Genomic DNA, 8,293 nt, shown 5'->3' on the forward strand with positions numbered 1-8,293 from the left:
ATGGCTTAAGAGTGTTATGTTGTAATTCTCAGTAAAAAAAACTCAACGGACACTATGAACGCTTAACCAAGTTTATTCTGCCTAGTGGGTCGATACAGCTGCATTCAGACAAAAAATGTTTCCACCACCACAAGTGTATATATACTCCAATGTGGGAACTTCTCCAGTCCTTCCAATCCTTACATATTTTATGGTTCAACAGGAAGACGAAGTGATAGTGTAAAACCATTGTTTCTCCCTTGACCTCAACCCCCTTGATGCCTAATCCAAAGATCTCCAGCCCTACAGCAATCCTGTGACTTCCTACCATCCTGTAAAGCATGACTCTCCAACCCTGGAAGAGAGAGAGGCCTGCTGGAGTCATGCGGTCCTGGTGCTTCCTGTAGAAATCTACAGTCTTAAATATCCGCTGTGACAGAGATGCACTCGAGGAGCAGAGAGGGGGGAAGCGTGTTAGTGTGAAATGAACAGATGGATGGTGGTCATGGAGCACAAATGATACTTGTATGTCCTGTTAGTCACCATGGTGATGGTCAGATGTCTTCATGGAAGTTGATGGTTCCTTCCTGTCTGAACATGATGTAGACAAAGCGGTTAAAGCCAGTAGCCTTGGCAGGGATCGGGGCCAGATATTGACAGGTCCTCTCCTGCCGTCACAGCCCCACCTGGGATGTTCCCACTGGAAACAAGGAGAGGATGTCAATTGCTCGCTTTTTTTTTTGTCGTCATTTTCTGATGGTAATTAAACTAATCTATATAAATTAAAAACAGATTATCATCATATTGGTGGTGGAAGGATTTCATTACGGGCAATTCCACAGTAACAGAGTGATGTTGAGACACTGCAAAGTTAAACAAACCATACAACTATGCACAAGGATTACTTTTAACAATTTTCACCAACATTTTTACATAAACACATGAAGGACAGTGCAGATGCAAAGTTTGATAACAGAATGACAGTTTGTGCTGTTGGTACCGCCATAATGTTACCAAACTTTGCATCTGCACTGTTCAAGTAAATGTGTTTTTGTAAAAAAAAAAAATGTGGAAATTAAGTCATACTTGTGCATAGAATTGTATGGTTTGTTTAACTTGCAATCATGGGTTTTTGTTTGGCAATTTTTTTTTGAAAGTGTAAAATCAGTCTCCACATTATTCTGTTACTGTGGAATTGCCCTTACCCCCAGAAAATGTAAATCCCTTACAAGTTTGACCATAGCACAATACAATAATCATTATTGCAATACTCACACCAGCCAGTGCACACACTCCCCTTCACTATCCAGCAGATGCTCATCTGAAATGAAGGAATCATTCAGTAAATATTTCTTTATTCATACATTTGTATGAGGACACAGTGTCACCATGTGGACATGTTAAGAACTGGATTACAAAACTCGTATTCTCAAATGGTGTATGAGTGTCTTGCCTGGGCTGGTGCGCAGCAGTGTCCATAGGGAGCCCTACTCTGCCACAAAACTGACCTGAGGTGCTACAGAAGCCTGTCACACACAGAGGAGGGCAGGTGAAATAGAAGAGCCATGCAGGATTCAGAGAGCTAAAAACTGATCTGAACAAAGATACGGCAACAGTTATTGTATCTTTCATAAAAACTACTGTATGCCCTATGATCCATTTATCTTACCTCTTTGGGCATCAAGTGATTCCCATAATGTACTTGTGCTGAGCTGTCTTGGTCGTAGCTGACGCGCAGTGTGACCCGGGGGACGAAGTAGGCCATGGGGAACAGATCCTTGAAGATCCCATAGTGATCCACAAGCCTCGACGTGGTACGGGCAACTTGTCTTCTCCCAGCCTGCTTGCACCCGATCCAGGTGAACGTTGACTGGAAAAACAACAAAGACCACTCATAAGGTGAATTGCTGACACCTACTGTACAGGGTAGTAAAACATTCCCCAAAAACTAAATGTTTTGGATTAACAAATTCATACTAATTATCAAAAATCTTTTTTTTTAAATCACTAAGCAAATTCACACTACTACCCTGAATTTCAAACAAAAACACAAAAAAACTCCTTCAGTCGGATTTAAATGTCTATTCAGATCCCAACACAGGCTTGGGAAACTGGGAGAGGGGAACCTCTTCATTCAGTACTCCCTATAACATTTCAGCTGTAAAATCCTGGAGATCCAGAAATCTATTTGTCGCATTCACAATGTCTAGCTAATAAGATTGTTTTTATTAGTTTGACTAGTGCAATGTATCACTTGCGCTATAAACGCAAAAGTCAGTCTTCACTGTTAGTGTGTCGGGATCCTTCTCCTGCATTGCATTAACTGCAAATTGTGGGGACATCCAATAGCATCTAATCTCTACTCACTCCTTCAGCTATTTTCACTGCCTTCACATAAGAGACCTGCTGGATCGCCCTGATCCTAGCTACTGCAACCTCCATCCTTACAGGGCACTCCGGGAACGTGATTCCAATCACAATTACAGCAGCATGGTTCATCTGACCCTTCAACTACTGCATATTTATTCCTTAGACAAAACACTTGCCAAGTGTCCAAACTTTTTACAATTGTAACAATGCAGCGGCTTCTGCGCATATGGTGTCTCCGCATATTCCTCATACATAATGTAAAACTTAAGTCGGGAGAACCACTTCGTCAAATGACAGCAAAACTGATAAGACAGAAAAAAAGCCTATCGTTCGATTAAAGCGACGTGAGTCTACCAACTCCTCGAACGTTATTCTTAAACCACACATCCTCTGTCAAACGAGAACCAATGTAAAGACAGTTTCAAGTCGGATATTCGCGCTTTCAAACCACTTGAGCCACAGACTCCAAATAAGTGTCATGATGTTAGAAAAATTGCACACAAAATAGCACACAATTTGGACATTAATTCACTTTCCAAAGCTAATAAAAATGTGGAAATGTGAACAGCATTTTGTATTCCTAATTGAATTAGTTAGAGTGTGTAAACAAAGTACAAACTTCTTTTTACATTTGAATTTCAATAGCTCCTTGGTCATGTGACCTAACTTCAAACAAGATTCAGAATATACCCTCAGTGGGCCTACACATTGCACACCCTTTTGTTTGTCCATTTTCATAACTCACGTTTTTACATTTTTTCTAAATTCAACATTTCAATAACTCCTTGGTCATGTGACCTACTGACTTCAAACAGTTCAGAATGTACACTCAGTGGGCCTACACATTGCACACCCTTTTGTTTGTCCATTTTCATCTCACACGTTTTTACAAGCTTTCAATGTTTTTCAATGTTTCTAATTTCAATAGTTCCTTGGTAATGTGACCCACTGACCTCAAACTACTTTCAGAATGTCCACAGTATAAGGGCACAAGGTGAGACCCAAATACAGACATAGGAGGTGGTTGAGCGCCGATAATTATTATGGCAAAGGCAGGTCGGGGACAGGCGAGAGTTCATAAACCAGGTCAGAAACCAAACAGTACCAGGCAATAGGCAGTCTCGAGGTCAAGCCAGGCAGGGGTCAGAAACAGGCAGAGTGGTCAGGCAGGCGGGTTCGGAGTCAGGACAGGCAAGGGTCGAAACCAGGAGGACTAGAAACAAACAGAGACTGGGAAAAGTAGGCGCAAGGAAAAACGCTGGTTGACTTGGCAAACAAGACGAACTGGCACAGAGAGATAGGAAACATAGGGATGTATACATTGGGGATAATAAGCGACACCTGGAGGGGGTGTCGCTTATTATAGGATAGGTGAACCAGATCAGGGTGAGACACACGGACTGGCGCCGCGAGGCATCCAGTGTGGTAACGCGACCGATCCCAGAGAATCTGGCGGGTGCCCCGGGGAGAGTTCTCTTTTCTTTGTGAAGGGCAGGGCGTCCTGGAATGGGTTCGCCCCGAGAGAGGGGCCCAAGCCCTAGCAAGCGTTGTGGTTTCGGCGGCATCTGGTGAGCTCTCCCTGGCCCTTGAAAATCCGGGGGATAGGGTTTAAATCTCATGCCGGGCAGTACCCATATCCGCAGCAGGTCTCCAAGGTGAACAGCCTCTGGCATGTAGCTCTAACTCCAAAAAGTTTTGGGACACTGTAAAGTCCTTGGAGAACAAGAGCACCTCCTCCCAGCTGCCTACTGCACTGAGGCTAGGCGACACGGTCACCACGAGATAAATCCATGATAATCGAAAATGTCAGTAAGTATTTCTCTACGGCTGGCCATGCTTTCCTCCTGGCTACCCTAACCCCGGCCAACAGCTCCGCACCCCTCGAAGCTACTTGCCTGAGCCTCCCCAGCTTCTCCTTCACCCAAATCCAGATCGCAGATGTTCTGAAAGAGCTGCAAAAAGTGGACCCGTACAAATCAGCTTGGCTAGACAATCTGGACCCTCTCTTTCTAAAATTATACGCCGCCATTGTTGCAACCCCTATTACCACTCTGTTCAACCTCTCATTTTGTCCGAGATCCCTAGAGATTGGAAAGCTGCCGCGGTCATCCCTCTCTTCAAAGGGGGTGACACTCTAGACCCAAACTGTTACAGACCTATATCCACCCTGCCCAGCCTTTCTAAAGTATTCGAAAGCCAAGTTAATGTACCTTCTCCACTGTGCAATCCGGTTTCCGAGCTGGTCACGGGTGCACCTCAGCCACGCTCAAGGTACTAAACGATATCATAACCGCCATCGATAAAAGACAGTACTGTCCAGCCATCTTCATCGACCTGGCCAAGGCTTTCGACTCTGTCAATCACCACATTCTTATTGGAAGACTCAATAGCCTTGGTTTCTCAAATGACTGCCTCGCCTGGTTCACCAACTACTTCGCAGATTAAGTTCAGTGTGTAAAATCGGAGGGCCTCTGTTGTCTGGACCTCTGGCAGTCTCTATGGGGGTACCACAGGGTTCAATTCTCAGGCCGACTCTTTTCTCTGTATATATCAACAATGTCGCTCTTGCTGCGGGTGATTCCCTGATCCACCTCTACACAGACAACACCATTCTGTACATCTGACCCTTCTTTGGACACTGTGTTAACTAACCTCCAAACGAGCTTCAATGCCATACAACACTCCTTCCGTGGCCTCCAACTGCTCTTAAACGCTAGCAAAACCAAATGCATGCTTTTCAACCGTTCACTGCTCGCACTCGCCCGCCCGACTAGCATCACTACTCTGGACGCTTCTGACCTAGAATACATGGTCAATTACAAATACCTAGGTGTCCAGTTAGACTGTAAACTCTCCTTCCAGACTCATATCAAACATCTCCAATCCAAAATCAAATCTAGAGTCGGCTTTCTATTTCGCAACAAAGCCTCCTTCACTCACGCCGCCAAACTTAACCAAGTAAAACTGACTATCCTACCAATCCTCGACTTTGGTGAAGTCATCTACAAAATAGCTTCCAATACTCAAGACTGCATCCGTTTTGTTACCAAAGCCCCATATACCACCCACCACTGCAACCTGTATGCTCTAGTCGGCTGGCCCTCGCTACATATTCGTCGCCAGACCCACTTGCTCCAGGTCATCTGCAAGTCTATGCTAGGTAAAGCTCCGCCTTATCTCAGCTCACTTGTCACGATAACACTCGCGCTCCAGCAGGTATATCTCACTGGTCATCCCCAAAGCCAACCCCTCGTTTGGCCGCCTTTCCTTCTAGTTCTCTGCTGCCAGTGACCGGAACGAATTGCAAAAATCGCTGAAGCTGGAGACTTATATTTCCCTCACCAACTTTAAACATCAGCTATCTGAGCAGCTAACCAATCGCTGCAGCTGTACATAGTCCATCTGTAAATAGCACACCCAATCTCCCTACCTCATCCCCATATTGTTTTTATTTACTCTGCTGCTCTTTTGCACACCAGTATCACTACTTACACACCATCATCTGCTCATCTATCGCTCCAGTGTTAATCTGCTAAATTGAAATTACTTTGCTACTATGGCCTATTTATTGCCATTTCACACACTGTATATAGACTTTTTTCTATTGTGTTGACTGTACGCTTGTTTATTCCATGTGTAACTCTGTATTCTTGTTTCTGTCGCACTGCTTTGCTTTATCTTGGCCAGGTCACAGTTGTAAATGAGAACTTGTTCTCAACTAGCTTACCTGGTTAAATAAAGGTGAAATTTAAGAAAATAACAATGTAGGTAAGGGAAGTTGACAAAAAAGATCCGTAACTTCGGGAGAAGGATTGGCTCTAAGGGCTGGGTCAGTCGGGCTGGGGTGCGAAGCGGGGCTGGGCTTAAGCCGAGTCTAGGGGTGCAGTCGCTCTGTCGCCCTCCTCGGCACCATTGGAAGTTCATTGTGCGGCCTCTCTCGCTGTCTCTCGTGTGTGGAGGTTGGGGACTTAGTCTCTGAGCGGATAAAAGCAGGAGGGTCACCAGGTGCACAAGGAGGCCTCTAACAAGGTGGAGGGCACTCTGAGTCCAAGCAGGGGCGGTCAGACTCGGGGGCTAGGGGCAGCACTCAGGCCATGGAGGTTGGAGTGGGGACTTAGTCTGTGAGCAGAAAAAAGCAGGCGGGTCACTAGGAGCACAGAGCTTGTTTCGGTTTACCAGGTGCACGTGGTTCCTAACAGCGGGACTATAGACGTCTTAGTAATTCCAAGGAGTAAGCTATACTCTAAGGCCAAGGGAGAGGGGTGTTGACCGGGTAAGGAGAGTAGGTGTGGAGGCCTGGAGGTCTGTAGTTCCAGGGAGTAAGCGAAACACTCTCAGGCCCAGGGAGAGGGCAAGCAGGCGGGAAGGGAGTGTAGGCCTAGAGGCCAGGAGTCAGAGGTCACCAGGTCAATGGGGGCCTCCCTGGAGGTTAGGAAGGCCCCAGTGAATAGGTTTGTTAATGACACTGGCCTTCAGGGGGGCAGAGCAGGCAAATTAATGTAAAATCGTGTGAGATGAAAATGGACAAACTAAAGGGTGTGCAATGTGTAGGGCCAATGAGTGTGCATTCTGAACCTTATTTGAAGTCAGTAAGTCATATGACCAAGGAGGTATTGAATTTTTAAATGTTTTAAAATTCATGTAAAAACGTGTGAGATAAAAAATTTACAAACTAAAGGGTGAGCAATATAGAAGTGTAGTCAGTGGACATTCTGAACCTAGTTTGATGTCAGTAGGACACATGACCAAGCAGCTATTGAAATGAGAAACATTGAAAATTCATGTAAAATTGTGTGAGATGAAAATGGACAAACTAAAGGGTGTAGGCCCACTGACTGTACATTCTGATTCTTGTCTGAAGTCAGTAGATCACATGACAAAGAGCTATTGAAATTCAAAAATGTAAATAAATAATATAAAATAGTGCAAGATTGACAATAAACTAAATATATAAAAATCGACCAAAAAAGTGTGCAGTGTGTGTCTATGCCTTCGGGTTAGCTAGAACAAGTTTCTAACATTTTAGGAGTAATTTAAAGTTTACATGTTTGATTTGTCACCATGTTGACGGTCCCTAACTGCTGTTCAACCTGAAACTGTCTTTACCTCGGTCAAACGAGACACCAGAGACAACACCTTTAACCGGTGATATACTCTGAAAGGCAAAGCTTTGCACATCATATGTCGACATCTTGAAGAGCCAGAGAGCTTTCCTATTTTGCGATTTTGACACACGAAATCAACATCATACCGCTCATGAGTCCTGATCACTCTGACCGATTCCACTTTACCTAATTCGTCATTCACCATCTTCGAGACCGTAAACTGGGTCAACCAAAAAATATATAATTGCTCGTGAATAGCACTCACACCATAAACTGCTGTTCATTTCCAACTTTAGCCACTTTTACTCTACTCTTCTTCTCCACCGTTCACACATTTTCACCAACTGTACTCGCGCCAAGAGAATCGCACAAAACTTCCACCGGGCGCTGTCTGACTTTGGTGAATGAAAAAACGTAAACTGTAACATCCGGTAAGTGGGAATAGGTATGTGTATGCGTACTTCGTCATCATGTGGAGCGTCTGCTGCGTTCAAACCAACTCGGAAATCTCTGTCTTCCGACTTTAAAAAATATATTTCTTATTTAAACTTTAATTAACTAGGCAAGTCAGTTAAGACCATATTATTATTTACAATTATGGTATAAACTGACCAAACCCGGACGACGCTGGGCCAATTGTGCGCCGCCCTATGGTACTCACAATCACGGCCGGTTGTGGTACAGCCTGGACTTCAGTTTATTCAAGACAACTGGGATCTCGGAAAAACAAACTACGACTGAGAAAAATGGATGAACATCCAACTAGGAATTCCAAATCGGGTCTTTTTCCAGAGCTCCGACTTTCCGACCTGCAGATCACCGACGTCGTGATTTTACCT

The 8,293-nt window shown here is 44.5% G+C and overlaps 1 pseudogene; it reads right to left on the minus strand.

Annotated features, from left to right (window-relative positions):
* Window positions 1-57: 57 nt before the first annotated feature.
* LOC109869999 (39S ribosomal protein L38, mitochondrial-like) lies at window positions 58-7,659 on the minus strand (annotated as a pseudogene).
* Window positions 7,660-8,293: the final 634 nt, after the last annotated feature.

This window comes from Oncorhynchus kisutch, linkage group LG25 (genome assembly GCF_002021735.2).
Source record: "Oncorhynchus kisutch isolate 150728-3 linkage group LG25, Okis_V2, whole genome shotgun sequence".
Classification (NCBI taxonomy): Eukaryota; Metazoa; Chordata; class Actinopteri; order Salmoniformes; family Salmonidae; genus Oncorhynchus; species Oncorhynchus kisutch.